This window comes from Diprion similis, chromosome 4, assembly GCF_021155765.1.
Source record: "Diprion similis isolate iyDipSimi1 chromosome 4, iyDipSimi1.1, whole genome shotgun sequence".
NCBI lineage: Eukaryota > Metazoa > Arthropoda > Insecta > Hymenoptera > Diprionidae > Diprion > Diprion similis.
In genome coordinates this window covers 12,766,964-12,784,604 of record NC_060108.1, presented here as the reverse complement: position 1 = coordinate 12,784,604, position 17,641 = coordinate 12,766,964, and the positions used below count along the sequence as shown (strand labels likewise).

General features: G+C 37.0%; 1 protein-coding gene across 2 annotated transcripts in view; it reads left to right on the top strand.

Annotated features, from left to right (window-relative positions):
* The window catches only part of LOC124405131, an 89,909-nt gene that overhangs the window by 59,520 nt on the left and 12,748 nt on the right, over positions 1–17,641 (top strand). For both annotated transcript variants that reach the window (XM_046879784.1, XM_046879783.1), the window contains one exon: positions 16,363–16,472. The gene's annotated coding sequence lies outside the window, so the exon portion shown is untranslated. The remainder of the gene's footprint in view (positions 1–16,362; positions 16,473–17,641) is intronic.

Genomic DNA, 17,641 nt, shown 5'->3' with positions numbered 1-17,641 from the left:
TATTGACGCCTTTGTAGCGACGACGGTGTGGAATGGCCCACTCGATGGCTGGAGTCTAGACTCGATACTCGGCACTCGAGACTCTAGACTCTGGAGCAGCCTGAAAGGTGTTGTCAAGTGTCATTGGGTTTGTAAGCTCCGTCAACATCCGTTATCGACGACGACGTTGTCCTCCTCGCTTTTTACCCGAGGGTGAGTCGCGACTTTCTCTTTACGTTCTTCTGCTTATTTTGTTCAGCCGAGTGTTTCCTCTGAGCTTGATCAAGCGGTCTTGGCTTGTTTTCACCCTTTTCACTTGTTACTTATACTCCGGAGAATCGAACGTCGTTCGAAAAGTCTATCTCGAGTGAACGGACTTTGAAAAGTGACTCCATCGGGTCCTCGGTTGGCAGGAAATTATAAGGGATAAATTGTTAATTCGAAATTGTATTTGCGTCACTTTTGTTACCTTCTTTCTTCTGTGAAATCTTCGATGAACTCAGACGGTTAATAACAATGAGTTATTCGTTTGTACACACACGTCGTTCTGATGTGCACGTAAGAGCGTAATACAAATGTAAACAGTCTAGGTTCGACATGTCGTCCTTGTGGACAACAGAGATTAGTTTTTCTACATACACCTTCATATGGGGCATTCGTGTAAGTTGAAAGGTCGTATCAATAACAGCAAGGTGGTGTTTGGACGCGTCTTGAATCCAACTTTTTGAATAAAGAAAATGTTTCAGAAATTTCTGCGCAACGTTTAGTCTGTCGTAACTAAAGTTGAAAGAAAAAATTCAAAATTTCATCAAGAATCTCATTTTTGAAAATTTACAAAAAGTTGAATTCAAGACTCTTCTATTAAAAATTATCAAAGATCAAAAATTCGTAAATTTTGAGTTTCCATAAAATTTAGGCTTGGAATAACTTTGAAAAAAGAACTCCAAAAAATTCGAAATAAATCATGGACACTAACCTCACACAGCATAAAAAAATCCTAGAAGAAGAATAAAATCGAATGTATCGTGGTCTGAAAATTGCTAACTTGACGTGGAATGCCCCGTATACAATTTATCCGAGAAGTCCTACAGGGAACCATTTCCACCTAGAATTGCTTTTCAAATGAATTCACCGACCAGTATAATAACCATAGGAAAGAAATTGGCTATCCAAGAACTAAACGTCCTCCTTTCCAACCTGACGTCGAGTGTACCGATCGCGATACGTCACACCGTCACGTGTCGGACACGTTGTGTGTCAGCTTGATTCCTCGTGGTGTCTCTCCGAGAATACAATACGGTATTGCACCACTCGCTCATCTCCTTTCCCCCTCCCTTCCTCCCTTCCTCCGCGCCATGTTGTGCCAATTTTCAGGATTAGCGAAAGTGCCGTTAGCTATATACATACTTGTACGTATACCTACGCGAGCAAAACATCCGGCGAGCAAGCTGAGGAAGCTTTTCGTTGGTTCGTGCCATCGGAGCTGAGAAATGTGTGTGTGTGGGTGTTTCTCTCTTCGTTCGTCCGTTTCTCTCTTTCTCTTTGTCCCTGGAAAGGCTTCGTTTTTGTGGATTTCCGTGCAGCCCGGAGGCGTTCAACGCGTTGCTTCGTTGATTGCGATCACGCGGTGTGAAGCTTCAGAGGATCAATTTCACTCTCTCTCTTCTTCTCTCCCTTGCAATTTTTCTCCACATCCCATTGTTGCTTCGAATTTCACTGTTTCACCCGTCACGTTGGAATTCGCAGTTTTCAAGAAGCCTGGTGAAAAAGGGTTGAAAAGGGTAGATTTAGTAACGAAGAAAATCATTATAAGGTGGCCATTCAATGATTACGTCACGCAATTTTCTACCAACTTGTACCCCCCCTCCTTCTTCTCTTTCATATCATGCATCGTCACGTAGTTTTTTTTTTTTTTACCCCCCTCTCAACGTGTTTTTAACTACTTTGTTCTCGCATTTTCTCCCCTGTTTTTTTTTTCAATTGAAAATTTTTATTAAAAAAACCGATAAATGCACTTCAAAAAAGTGGATCACCCCCCTCCCCTATTGAGAACGTGACGTATATTTGAAGGCCTTAAGCACGCCCGGTCGACGAAGCAGATTTAATAAGTAAAGTAAACAATATCGAGTTGAAAGACGAAGTAGAAAGAAATAAGGAAAGGGTGAATAATTTTTATCCACGAAGAAAATTCTCGCAGGATAATTTGGGGCAGGAGGCGCAACGGCTGACAGGCATGAGTAATTAAAAGCTCAACTCCTGCAAGAGTTCGGGGATAGACGCCGGTGTATAGAAATGTATATAGTTATAGAAAGACGAGCGTAGAGGTGTAGGCTTGCAGCTGTGTCTGGTGAATTTGGAATCTTCTCTCCACTTCTGGAGGCATACCGAAAGCAGGAAGAAGAAGAAGGCCGAGGGGCGCGGGCGTCGCCGATGCGAAAACTTTCTCTCATCCGAAAGCATTTTACCTACTCGGTGCTTCAAAGGGCTTTATCCGAAAGCGCTTTTAACCAAGCTCTCTAGTTCACCGATAAACTGGCTCTCGCAAATCCTGCGAACCTGCTGAGACGACGCATTCTTCTCCTCGCATATCCTCGACATCTTCTTTTTTCACTCTCCTTCTTATCCCTTCGTATCCATTGTCCGAGAATATCGCTGTAGCCTCGTACGTTTTACATATTCTAATGAAAGACATTTTTCTCGCTCGATCAATTCGACGGGAAATCCATTGTTGAATTTTTCCTCAAAAATTACTTGACGTTTCACCAAAATCGAGGTTAAACAGCCAATGATATTTGACGGATGGAAAACACGAGTCTTAGCTTTCAAATTCAAACAGTGGTCCAGAATTAAAGTAAACGATATGAATTTAGCACTTTTCAAACGATTACGTCGAAACTGTTTGTACGGTTTTAGTGAAATTGAGTTAACATTTTATTCTAATAACTGATTTTCCAGTACATAACTAAAACGAATCAATGTCCCAACTAGACTCCCACAATTATGAATTAAGAACGTGCTAAGATTTGATGAAGTTACGAAAAACTTACTTAAAAAAAAAAATTAGGCAGACCGCATGATGAGTTTTTTTAGTTCCAAGGATGAATATAAGTGTCTCGAACTTGTAAAAAATACCTCATTTTTTTGTTTAAATGGGTCTGTTACTGTTTGTTTTCTGTGGCCAAGAACTGAAATTCATTAATTCACTGAATTAGTAGAAAAAAAAAACTTATAAAGTATGAGAAGATCGAAAGCTGCTGATAGAAAATTAATTATACTATTGAATATATAATAACGGTGTAAATAAAAAAAAAGAATTGTTCAGAAAATATCTTCTCTTCATAAAAAACTACAATCTCAATTTTCGCATACTCGAGAAGAAACAAAAATCAAAAAAACATAAAACAGAAAGAAGAATAAATAAAAGTTGAACGAAAATTAGAAGAATAAAACGAAAAAGAAGAAAAAAGAATATGACGTTACAAAACGGCGACAATAATTTGTAACAGTGAACTAAATTACTAGATAAATTGAAAAACTGGATCCTACCGACGTGAAAAGAAGACGGAAAAAAAGTTAGAATCGAAGTAGAAAAAATTAGATAATAAAAGTAAAAAGCAACCCACCTAATTTCGAGACAACTTTCGTGGGGGAGAAGTTGAAATAAACGAGGATAGCTACGCGGCGTGAATGGGGAGGATTGGTCGAAGCAGTTTTTGAGCGACCCCCGCCTGATGGAGGGTATAACTCACTGCAGGCCACAACCGCCATTGGCCCGGTTTTATACGCCGGGTGTACGGGGGTTACATAGGTGTCTCGGGATTATAGATCGTCCGATTTACAGCTGCCCCAGAGCAGCGAGAAAACGGGAGAAGACAACAGAAATAATTACGATCCCGATAATATAACTGGGCCTCCGTGGCCTGTAACAGGCATTCCCGTTTCGCCGTGTTGCGTCGACCCATCTTGAACGAGGCGACCCGGGTAGTTTGTGGCCTCGAATTATTCCGTACGCGTTCAATGTGGAGTGGAGGAGGGGTGGAAACCCCCGTCGCGATGCGACGGCCTCGCCAACAGTTCCTATCTCTCGATATATTGCCGCAACCCCGTGGTGAAATATTTCCTTGAAATCTTCCACCCCCCCTCACCCCTTGACCTTTGGCTATTCTCGTCCAGCATTGATTGATAATCCAAGAATCGAATTTCGGTGGTTGAATTTGGATTCAGGAGAGCCGAAACAACGTGGAAATAATTGTTAATTTTTGTTGAACGTTTTAATATTTAAATTAAATATTTTATCTTTCGTTAATCTTGCCCATTTAAAAAAAAAAAAATAAATAGGTATATAAATTTATTTATAAATTTTTATGTCCTCTCAGTTTTTATTTTTCTATGAGACAAATTTGTGTCTTTGCGGACTTTCTGCGTTATTCGAGATTTTATCTCATCGACTTTTGTGTTATTTTTATTTTTTTTAAACTTTTTTCTGTACACTACCCCTCGAAACGTGGCGATATCGCGCCCATCGAACGATTTTTCACACGACAATGACTCGGGGACACGGAGTGTGGGAAATAGGTAATCACGATATTTACGTCTTCCTTATCTGGGGCTTCGGGTCAATGGGCCAACGGCGGAGCTCGTAATCTGAACATCCTTCCTTTTTCGCCGTAAACAACGAGTCTGGAATCTGTATTGCATCCGTTTTCATTTCCTCTCATAAAACCTGCACAGTTATGTCAATCCACGGTGGTTATATAGTTATTTGCGCATTCTTATATCCATCCATCAGTAAACCGTTATTCCGAGGAACCGTACTTGTAGTTTTATGTTTTAAAAAATAGCTGAATATTTTAGAAAATCGCGCGCAAGCTCGATTCTAAACCGTTTTCAAATTTTCGAATTTAATACTGCGAATTGTAAAAGTCGATGAAAATGTAATACGTGCGACACATTCCATCCCAAATCGATCTACGACTAATTTATTTTTAAATATGGTGTAAAGTTAACGAAAAAATGGTTTTTTACTGTATATAAGATTTTTCGGCACCCCGAGTTTCGACTAAAAGTCAAATAAAGATTTTTTTTGACGATTTGTCTTACGACTCGACAACATACTTAGAAATAAAATGAATGGTCGATGGTGAGGTTACTGCGTAGGTCGGTTCGGTGCGGAATGCTTCATATATTCTGATTAAAAAATTTAAATTATCCCGCTGCTTTCCTAATTACTTTCCAGTAATTGGTAAGGAGGTGGGGAAAAAAATAAAAACGAAAAGCTCATGAATTACAAAGTTTCTTCAAAGTTGTGAAGTTACGAATTTATCAGGTTCAACGAGGTTCTAATCTCAGACCAAACAAGAGGAGAAATGAAGAGAGAGAAAACAAAAACAAAAAAAAAAAAAAAAATACTCCGCAGGATATCTTTCTCGTCAAATCGTAAAATTAATAATTTGATACATCAAGGATCCCGCGTAGATCAATATATATCTATATGTATATATCATCCACCCTTGTTTATTATACCATATCAGTCTCATCGATTCGATAACTTTTCAAAGCATAGAATTACATTGAATGCACACAGTTTACGATTCGCAAAAACAATGGTAACTTTACCCCTAAGACGTATAAGTTAGGGGTGGGTAACCGGACCAGATCTTATCGAGAGATTGAAGATACGAGAGCGAGGAGTGCGTCGAGTTGATCCTTCTCATAAATTTTATTTTCTCCTTTTTCCGCCTGCTCACGATCAGTTCTCAGTTCACTGGTTTTTCCTTATTCTTAAAACTGGGAATTCCGGTTTTTTATCCCGATCCAGCGCGTCGTCGCACAGACGGAATTATAAAAGTTGAATTGGTCTGATTCAAAAGTTAGGAAAGAAGAGAAAAGTGGTTGAGAAATTGTCAGAAATGTTATTTGCGCGAATAACGATAAACACGAATAAAGCATCCATCCTTACCATGTGATAGAAATAAATTTGAGAAGTGGGTCTAGTTTGAAACGAAATTAGTTTGCATTTCAGTCTTATTTCAGAAATATCGTGTCATTCGTAATCACTGTATAATTTACAATCTAAATTAAATAATAAATTCTTCGAACCATATTTTCTTCCTCTCCTGACTTTTGATTTAGACTATGGTTCTCATTCATCCTTAAGGATTTACGAAGTGTACAGTCAAGTTGAAAAAGTTTTGAAAGAAAACCGTGACGAAACAGATTTTCAAATAGTGTCAATTGAGCTGATCTCGTTACGTTCAACTAAAAGAGTTCGGAAGATAAAATGTGAAAACACTGAAATTCAGCTATGAACACCTAATCTGATTATCATATTATATTTTCACAATAATTCATTTTATTCCTAAACAAATTCTCCATAGACCGTCAAAGTTAAATACTGATTAAAAATAACATATTTCTCGTTGAATAACACAAGTTTAAGATCTTGAAATCATTACGATTGCTAGGAATCTATCGTGCAAGTTTCTACGTAACTAATTAACGAATAAAATGAGCTACGTATCATTAAAAAAAAAAGGTGAAAAAACGTGATTTCACGAAAATTGTTAACAACGAAATATTCACAATTGAAAATCAGGATTGAAACGAGATCATTTGCATGACAGCGTCTGTCTTGAACTTGAAGCCAGACTGCGAAAGGGAGGAGGAGGGGGGTGGGAGGGCAGTCAGTTTGACGAGGAGAGCTTATCTCCGGTGCAAAGATCGCCTCATGGTTGGTCGGATATGATGACGACTCGTCAGGCGCAAGTGTAGATGCTAATGATAAGCAGTCGTCGTCAGGGGCGAGGAAGCGAGGCGTCGAAAGACCGTCGAAGTGGCAGCCTCGAATTAGATCCTCCCTTGGCGTTGCTGGACCGTTAATAACAATCGTTCCTTTGATCCGATCCCGCCTCTGCACTCGCACGGCGTTAATTTCCCCCGCGCCTTCTCCTCCTGCCCACATGTTCGTTGCGTTGAGTTTTTGCTTAAAGAAAAAAAAAAAAAAAAAAAAAAAAAAACTGCAGACTTCCAGCTAATTTTCTACCTTCAAAGTGTCGAGATGTTCGGGAGCAGTGGGCGGAAAATAAAAATCATACTAGAGCTTTGAAGATTGGAAATCAAGTAACGGTGACGTCAAAGACAAATTAGTAAGTGAAGACTTTTATTTTTACTATAATTAACGAAAGATTTCATTTCTACCGTGAACAATTTATTCTACTTATCATACTATTTAATTAATATTTTATTATCAGCTGCAATGAAAATTTTATTCGTTTAATGAAAAGTTGATAATTAGATTTAAGAATAGACTCCGGTGTCGAGGTCAGTAATGTCTGTAATTTTTTTTTCTCGTTTCACGTGACACGTATTCGGTATATTATACTAAAATTTTTTACGATGTAGCGTGTACGAAATTAGGGTTTTAGATTTTTTACCGTTATTATATCCATTTTATGCATATTTCACTGATAAAACGTTTCTACCACTTATACAAGAGTGTTCTAAATTTGCGAGAGTAAAATGCTCTCACCTCTCGCGAGAAGAATTGAGATACACCCTAAAGGTAGCGGACATCGAGGATTTTGAAATTCCAGGAAAACCGCGGTGTCAAAAATATGCTCCCATCAACTGAAACAACTTGATCCTAGGACGGTTTTACTTTACAGCCATAGGACGTAAGCTACTTTTATGGAATTTGGACGGATGGGCGGATTCGCTTTATGGATTTCGGGTGGCCTAACAGCCCCTCGCCAAAACAGTAATCGTTGTATGCCGAAACGACGCTTCGGGGATGAGCTGTTTTTGACGCGTTTCAAACACGCTGGGGTGGCGTTCCTGCCTCCAGGTATATTGTCAGTTAAATTGACCGAGGGAACAACATCCAGGATGTATGTATATAGCACAGCTCAGTCTCTGCGTGTGTGGATGTTGTTATTTACGCCGTTATATACGGTTTAACCTCCAAATTTGGCGGCCTCCTGTATCACCTTCTGGTCTCATTAATCATTCTCATCTTGCTACTCGCAACTCTCGCAACTCTCGGAACTCCTAGGCTTTCCGTGACTATCAGTTAGCCTCCGCACCTCGCAGATATAACAGGTATATACTAGATGCCTACCTATATGTCATGCCTTAACAGGTGCCGGAGACAAATTGGCTTCGTCAATTCTGCAGCACGTGCGAAGACCGCGCGACTAGGCGACATATACAAATCAAGTTAGCCGGAGGAACTCGACTCTCAGATATATAACGTGAGAGCCACGCATCTTGCAACTTGTGTCTGACCTTTTCCAGCCAGCTGGTACGATATTCCAAAGGAATAAGGGCTAGTGGAGTCGGAATTAGCAGCCATTTTATTCGCTGGGGGTTAAGACTTGAAAGAAACAATATTGCGAATGGCCGATGTATGGAGGAGTTTCAAACATGCGAAAATAAAATAACGAAAATTGAATTGATAGAAATCTTGAGTCAGTAGTTGGTAGTCATTCCGATCAGCGACACTTGCGAAAATTAAGATTTCGAACAATTCATCTCTCTTTATTTTATGTTCGTTTATTTGAAATCTCGATATATCGGCCATTCGATTGCGTAAAATTACGTTATTACGTCTTCTTTGTTCATTCTTCGCGTGTCAGGCCGGATGAGTCTCAGCCGAGAAACGTGTTTCTGTGAAAAAGGAAAAAATGAAAAATTTGCCAATATCAGTTTACCGGAGCATCGCTAACTCGTGTAGTCAACGAGGATGGAATGAGAAATAATGTCTGTAGACAATATCGTGTACTTTGAGAGCTCGACGGACTTGCAGGATGAAGAGACAAGAAATTCAAGGATAATGATAACTTGTAATGACTCCCGGGATCGACCCTCTCACACTTTTCATCAAGCCTCGCTCTCAGATTGCAAAACGTTAGAGCAACAGTTCTTCGTTTAATCGCCACGGTGGATGAAAATCTTTGGCGAGATCAAAATTCTACCGGATTTTGGGTTATCGTACAGAATTTTTATCAAAGCACGGCAGAGGTTTTTGTATTTATTATGGGGTTTGAAAATTTTTATGGGGAATCCCATGGGGTTCTGAGAATTTTTATGGGATTTCAAGAATTCTCATGGGGAATTCCAGGGGGGTTTGATTATTTCACCTGGTATTGATACTTCGACTCAATAGGGAATGATTACTGGCAGGGGTTGAAACTACTTTGACAGACTTTAAGGCTACCCGTGAAATATTCTATGAAGACGAGATAATTCAAGTTGAAAATAAATTATCTCACCAAATATTGCAATTCCTTGAATTTTTTCGGTTTTCAGCTATAATCGAGAGGCCAAAAAAACACATACAAACGAAGTCAGTGACAATAAGAATTCCAACCGAGTGAAGAATGTGATGATTCCTTACACTTTACAGGCACTTAACCAGTGTTAAAAATTCTCACGACTCAACCACGACTAACATTTCAAAATTTTATATTGTTCGAAACTATTCATCGACGATTTAGGCCGCCGCCGGTGCGTTGAGTGCGCGAGAAAGGTGATCATATGGCCCATTTGGTATATCCATAAAATTCCACGGATTTGACAAGAATAAACTATTCATGTACATGAGTAAGCCGAGTCTCCATTATCCAGGAACTTACGGGTGCTCTCGGTCCACTTTGTCACCACTAAATAAATCTAGCAGCCTCGCCGTGTTCTTAGGCAGAATGGCAGACTTTTACAGTCTCTTGCTGTAGCGAATTTAAAAGGTTGAAATATACGTCGCCTGCTTTCTGAACGTATATCGTGATTAACTGTCCAAATTTCTCCCCCGTAATTAATGTTAGTACAACCCGTCGACGTTCTACAGTATCCCTATTTTTTACGTAAATATTTTAACAGAGATGTAGAGAAGGAAGAGAGGATGATAGCTTTCCCTTTTTCTTGCTTGGTAAAAAACGCCGGCGTGATGAATTTGTTGTTGTAAAAACACGCGTCCAGCAATTTTCTGCGAGAAAAAACGATAATACTATTTAAACAATTGGTTAGAACAAATATTCTCTCGCCACTATTGTTCAACTGTAAGCGTAGATTCTGCAAAGAAATATAAACGACTGGAAGAAAAAAAAAAATTTCATTTCAAATTCGAATTTCATCACGGTGGATAAATATCGTGTTTATACAATATGCGTGGCTTGAATATACTCGTATACACGCTGCAGCTGGGTGTAAGGGTGGAAAATTTTTCCTCTTTCATTCCCATTTCATGATCATTATTTTATTTCATTTATTTCTCTTTTCCCTTCGCAATTGATGAAATGAGACGAAACTTCCACGCCTGTTCATGCAGAGGCGAGAGGTGTTTTTGTATACCTGTGTGAGCTCGATACGCTGTATACATATACATATATAATATATGGTACGTGCCGCACGTAGCGGTGCAATTTGATCAAAAAAAAATTCACACCCTCGTGCGTTTTGCTTTGAGAATGAGGATCGTATCGGGTTTGCAAAGCCGAGGTACAGTTCATAGCTATAGCCATCCATAACGTCGCTGCACGGTCACATGCAGAGTCCTCTATTCACACCCCCATCCCCTTCAGACGATCACACAAACCCTATATCGGCTCACCACCCACCCTCCTCTACTCTTTTATCATATATTAGTAGAATTTTTCAATTTCCTATAGCGTGAAGAAAGAAATTTTTCCTATAGCCAGAGGGCTTGCATGTAATGTATTTCCGTCGGGGGTGTAAAGCGGGTGCAGACCTGCTGCAGCAGCAGGCCACTCACCCCTGTTCTCGCACTTCTGTATATTCGTCATTTCCGTATGACTTGTGTATGTTATATACCTACATGTATACAATATAGATTTTCGCTGCAATATCCCCGGCACGACTGCACGGTATAACCACGCGAATTTGCGTCCAATCATAAATCACTCGGAATCGTTGTCCGTGCAGGGGGTTGGTATTCGCGTATAGCCGTCTCGTTGGCTGTACAATAGGTGCAATCCAAAAATATCCACACACAAGTTGCAAAAGTTGCCTTAATTTGTTATGTAATATTCGATTTTTTTTTTTTTTTTTGCTTCAAATTTCACAATTTCACATGCAGATTTGAAATATTATGCGTTTCCTATTCTTTCGTTTCATGTACATACATACGGAATTAGTTTTCGCGATTCATTATCCTGAATGATACCCGCTGAAATATCACATATCCTGCTTTTCCTGCGGATCGAGAGAGCTGAGAGGAAGAATTTAATTTATTAAAGAAAACGGAAAAGAGAGATTCTAAATTAAAGATATTCGAAAAGGGATGCGATATGAAGCACGTCGGGGAGTCGGTGAACAAAAAAAAAAAAAAAAAAAAAATTTTTCACCCCCTTGCCTCGTTTTTAATTCTCTATACCTAAATACGTAATTGAACACGTAACTTTACCTACAACGTAGACGTATATCCCATCCGTAACTGTATCCACGTAGGACGTACGTTTTATTCCTCTCGGAATACGAACATTCCATCCATTTTAATTCCAACGGATATTGGCACCGGGTCCCAGTCGGCCGTATATAACGTATCCGTTTCACCTAGCTGTATTGGTATATACATCTGAATACACACATGGGCGCAGGTACTGTGCACTGCACGAGTATGGTCGAGGTGCTTCATAAAGTTTAGACAGTTCATAGGTTGGATGGATAGACGGGTAGCTACTTTGTATTTTTCGTTGTAAGGATTGTTGCGAACAAAAAATATAATAAATTTAAACGCAAAATTGTCGTTTGCAGTGTCAATAATCACGAAAAACAAGTGATTTCTTCATTCTTATTTCAATCATTTTTTTTTTTTTTTGTCAGGTAAGCGAATTTCATGCTAAAATTACGTCACATTAAAAGTCCAAGACGATCAGAAAACTTGTATTTGGTTTTTTTTTCTTCAATTTTTTCACGTTGAACGGAAAAATTTTGTTTATTTTTTATAGGATATAGTTTCCAAAGCATTTCATCGAGGTATAAACTCGATAAACTTTTTTTAAAAAAAGGACTGACATTGAAAAATTGACATCAATTTTTTTAAACCGATTCAATTTCGTGCAATATTGTGGAACAAGTTGAGAATTTATTTTTATGCATATTAACGATGAATTTTTATTAATGTTTATACTTTTTTTTTCTTCGATGAATCGCAATTTTAATCGCAATCACTAGAAATTCATGACAATTTCATGTACGTTCCATATTTTTGTGATTCGATAACGAGTTCCCTGAAAATATTTGCCACAGGCCATTAGTATGAAATTTATGTGCCAATATAATGAGTTGCAAATCCATTGCTATTGGATGAATAACGTGTTTACGGAGTAATGATATTATAATGATTGCACTTTGTTAGCGAAAGTGAAAATTTCGTTTTTTTAAATACGTTTTCAGCTATGTGAAAAGACTGTTTTAATCAAATGCAGCTCGGTTATTATCATTTTTTCGTTTTAAGGCTTTTTTTAACCAGACGATAAATGAAAATACGTTAAAAACGATAAAGTTGATTGGAAAATTCGGGAAACTAATTGGGTAGTTTCACATTTAAAAGAGGGTTTTCATTACCTTGTAATTTCTAATATACCTCAAGTTACGAATTCTTGGAAACAAACGCTTTTACAACTTACTAAAATTTTAATTTCCTCTTAATTCCACCATTTTTCTAAGAATTTCCATACAAAAAATCGAATGATAATTTTTTTCATCAACCGTTTCTAAGCTTCCCGATGTTTCGATTTGCAATTCCATAAACCACGTATCTACTTCAACTGTGTCTACGGGTTAAAAACAACCAAAAATAATCGATGTTCAATAAAATTTTCTTTTTTACTCCCATGAACAACGCAATACAGTATCAATTAATGAAATTAAAGTATGAATTATTATCGTTGTCTTACTTGCTAAATACCTATTTGACATAACAAATGAAAGATGAATAAATATTTTCACCTGAAATTGAAAAACATTGCGAATAAAACTATAAATTTTCAAAATACTTTTCCGCTATTAAGACTACATACTGAAATTTACAAAATTTTGCTTTTAAATGCACCATTTGAAAAAAAATACGAAATGATTGAATAATCGGTTAATCTTTACCGATTCAATCAAGTCCTGTTCGATTACTTTTTTGGACTCAATCAATCGATGTATCGATTATTTTTAGCTCTGTGACCATTGTTACTATGGGTTAGCCGCGAGTATAAAAAAATGTATTATCCATCCCTGTTCTCCTCTTTTTTTCTTCTTTTTTTAATACATGTGTAAATAACGCACGGCTCCAGATGAGTGATAGGCACCTACGTATGAGGGGAGGATTTTGAGTGGCAATAAAATCCCCCGTCTATCGGTGGATGTATTTCAAGTGATTTTCCGGAAAGCAGAGGCAGCAGGCACGGCTTGCCACCCCCTGGTTTATTCATTCCGTTAGATCCGTCATTCCCGACGCCGAAGGCGAACGGTTATGTATATATGTATATTAGGGTGATTCAAAATGGAAAAATAAATTTTTTTTTTTCTTACTAATTTGTGGAAAATTGAACGCTCTACAAAAAAGGTCTCTTGTCATTTTTCGAAAAGTCGTATTCTTTCAAAAGTTATAAGGATCAATTTTTATTCACAATAATAACTCGGGAAAAATAGTTTTTGATGCTTCCGATTTTGATAACTAGCTAACGACGGGTTGTGCAGAAAATTCACAGATACATTTTTGTAGGGAATCGAACGCTATACAAAAATGGTTTGCTGTCATTTTTTGATAAATCTACTCTTTCAAAAGTTATAGGGGATCAATTTTTAACCCTAAATAACTTTTGAAAGAGTAGATTTATCGAAAAATAACAAGAAACCTTTTTTGTAGAACGTTCAATTCTCTACAAAAACTTGTCTGTGAATTTTCTGTACGACACGTCGTTGGCTAGTTATAAAAATCGAAAGGAGCAAAAACCATTTTTCCCTTGTTATTCTATGTAAAATAGAAAAAACCGATGCGGATCATCTTAATATTACTATCAAGAGCTTAAATTTTTACAGGCTTACTTTTATACCTAAACGAAACTTTTAAGCCTGTTTTCGTGAAAAAAAATGTTTTATTTTTTTTATTTTGAATCACCCTAATATATGTACATACATTAGGGTGGCGCAAAAAATCCGACTATTTCTTTTTTTTTTTGAGTCTCGTGTGACAAAATGTTAGTTTTTAATGTTTCAAAAGCCCACTCCAAAGGACAGTTTAAAAAAAAAATTTTAAGAGGTCGCTCCACATTATTTGAAACGTCAGAAATAGTCAAAAATCGATTTTTTTCTCGTTACGGTATAATTTTATAGACAAAAAAAAAAAAAATAAGTTTCCGAAAGTTTCAGTTCAAAATTTGAATTTTGAAAGATCGCTAATAATTTTTTCTCAATTTTTCCGTGCATTTCTTTAGATCTTTTCGAGCGACCTTTTAATATTCATATTAAAATTTCATAAATTTTTTTTCTTCAATTTAGTAAGAAAGAATCGATAACAATACACGACGACATGAATTAAAAATCAAACAAAATACTGAAAATATAATTTTTTTAATTTAATTTTCTGACGATTTTTGACATTTTTTAAAATTTGGAGTGACCTCTTAAAATTATATTTTTTGACCCTCCTTTGGAGTGAGCTCTTAAAACATCAAAAACTAACATTTTGTCACACGAGACTCAACAAAAAAAAAAAAAATAGTCCGTTTTTTGCGCCACCCTAATATACATATAACATATATCTGCGGGCTGTTTTAACAATGCGTCAAAAACAACCTTCCGCGATATTGCTTAGGTATATACAACGAGACACTCCCGGGTTTCGCGTGATAACGGGCACCGGGACCGATATGAATATTGATTTCCTGTTTCTCACGCCGTTTCCCACCCCTCGAGACGCCCTTTTGCCTTCGCTGTAAGCCTGAGAATACTTACGCATCTTTCTTCACCCGTCGTTACTCTCACTTCGAGATATCCCGGAGTTAATTTACAGCTTCCTCCGCATGGCCCAAAGACGCAGACAAAGTAATGAAGAAACCTACCGAGCCACTCTGATTTCTATTTCATTTTATTCTGCTTACCTACCCCTTTGCAGGATGTTATATATATTTGTTGTTTACTCGGAAGGCTTTGATGTTCTGAAATACACGTGTTCAGAAATTTTGCTCATTACACTGATTTGAATTATTATTATATTGGTATACCTACGCTACGAAAAACTCATAATGAATTTGTGGATATAAAAAAAAAAAAAAACTGGAATTGTAAGAAAAGTGTTTGATTTCACTCGACGATGGCTCATTTTTTTACAAAACTTACAACTATTTTTAACAAAGTCACTGATTGTGTAATAAGATTTCTTGTCTTTCGCCAGTCTGTTTGACATTTTCATTTGTTGATTGCAATGTTGTAAAATTTCATATTTAACAATGCCAGAATAATAATAATAAAAAAAAAAACAGAAAAAAATTGTTGAAGCAGATTCCTACAGAATAATTCCCTGAATAAAATGACACGTCGTAGAATAATTTGGAAGAAATCTACAAGATTTCTAACAATTTTTAATCGATTTAAAGTAAATCATCGATATCTAAGCATTTTCTATTTTCACATTTTCAAAGATCTCTTCACATCTCATGAATATAAAAATTCGATAAATACTCAAAGTAAGTCAATCCCATTAATAAAATAATAAGCGTATCGATTTTCAGAATTACAAACCTCCTTGAATTTAGGATCACTACACTTTTATACTCAAAGTGTCTCCAATTTGCTGCAAATTACGACGCACAGCTATCTATACGGCAATAACTTTATACAGAGTCTGTGAGGGTGATGAAATTCTGTTTTATGTGAAAAAGTACAATCTGCGGAAATGAAAAAAGGGACAAAAAAAAAAAAGGAAAAAGAAAAACGAAAAACGAGAAACAAAAAAAAAAAAAGAAAAGAAAAAGAAAGAAAGAAAGAAAGAAAATGAACCAAGAGAAAAGGGAAGAATAAGCACGCTACGGCTACACCGTGTCGTTCTATATTTCCAGGGGTTATGGCACCCCCGGCCATCCCTACTTGAATCGTGCAATTTTTATACACCCTGCGTACAAGAATGCCTGCGCCTGATCGCTTACGCAGGCTGGTCAGGCGTCAGGACGGGTATAATGGGATCGGCTGGAGTCCGCGTGTTTTTCTTCCGCAGGTTTGGAAGAGAGATACCGAAAGAGCAGAATAATAGAGGGGAGGGGGCGTATTTTGAATATTTAACGAGATGAGGATTCGAGATGCGAATTTCCTTTTCAGGTCTATGCAGTATTATTGCGCCCCATTAAAATTAACGAATTCACCTCTCATTTTATGTTTCAGGCTTTCCAAATAGCCGGCGCTATTTTAAAGCAAGGTATTCACGCTGAAGATCCAACGCCATTCAAGGGGTGGCAACGAAATCACGATCACGTGGCGGGAACTGAAGCGGGGTGAGTTTAATACCCGTTTCTTGCCTATAATGTACGACAGTTTATCTTGAAACCAATTGAAAAGGTGCCAAGTTGTCCATTTTTTTTTGTTGCTTTTTTGCTTTTTTTATGTCACGTTTTTACAATCATTTTTTTACGTAATTTACAAAATTTACATGAAATTTTAATACCGCTGTTGAAACATTTCACCTGGTAATTTCTTGAGATTCACGTAAAGGATTTCAAATTTTTTTTATTGGGATTCAAAAACGTGTCATGGCATTCACAGATAAATGTTTTAAAAATAAATAAAAAAATTGATTAGCAGTTTTAACGGTGTCTTTGAAAGGAAATTTTTTTTATAAGTTTAGCAAACGATTCCGAGAGAAATTCAAAGATATCGAAGAATTTCAAAAGACTCGAAGAAATTGAATAATTTAATAGATTATACTTCGTTTTTGAACCATTTCAACAGCTTTAGAATGAATTTAACAACCATAAATGAAAAATTCCACATACTGTTTCAAAAGTTTATAAATATCGATGTTAATTCATTTCAAATCGCTTCAAAATGACAAGAATTTGTTTTATTAGTCTGATTTAATTTGACGATGGCTTATTTTATTCGGAAAATTATTAATTTCTGCAAACTCGTTGAAACACTTTTTTTTTATCACACAGAATATTCAATTTTACAAAATGCTATTGACATTGATTGTGATCGTCAGATGACAATATTGAATCAACTATTGAAAAAAGCAGGAAACCTGTCGCGGTGACTTTTGAAAAAATGGTATTTTGAATAAAACGAGCCATCGAAAAGTAAAACCGATTAGAATTACCATATTTTCAACCGTTTCGAAGCGATTTCAAATGGAGTATCGATCTTTATAATTCAAGTATCTTCTATTTTTATATCTGCAAAGAGATCCTCTTATTTTCCGGAAACGAAAATTTGACGAGTACTCGATACACGATACATTTCTTAGTAAAATTATAAAAAAATTATCCAACCCATGTCCTGCGCGGGTAAAACCTGCAGACGCATTATTATCTACTCAAAACCTAACGAAACGCGAGCCAACTCTGGTAGGTAGGTATAAAGAAAATTACGCCCCCCATAGATCGCATTTAAATTGGAGAGGGTGATTAAAGTACCAACCCTTCTCTCTCCGAGCTTCAGGAGCGAG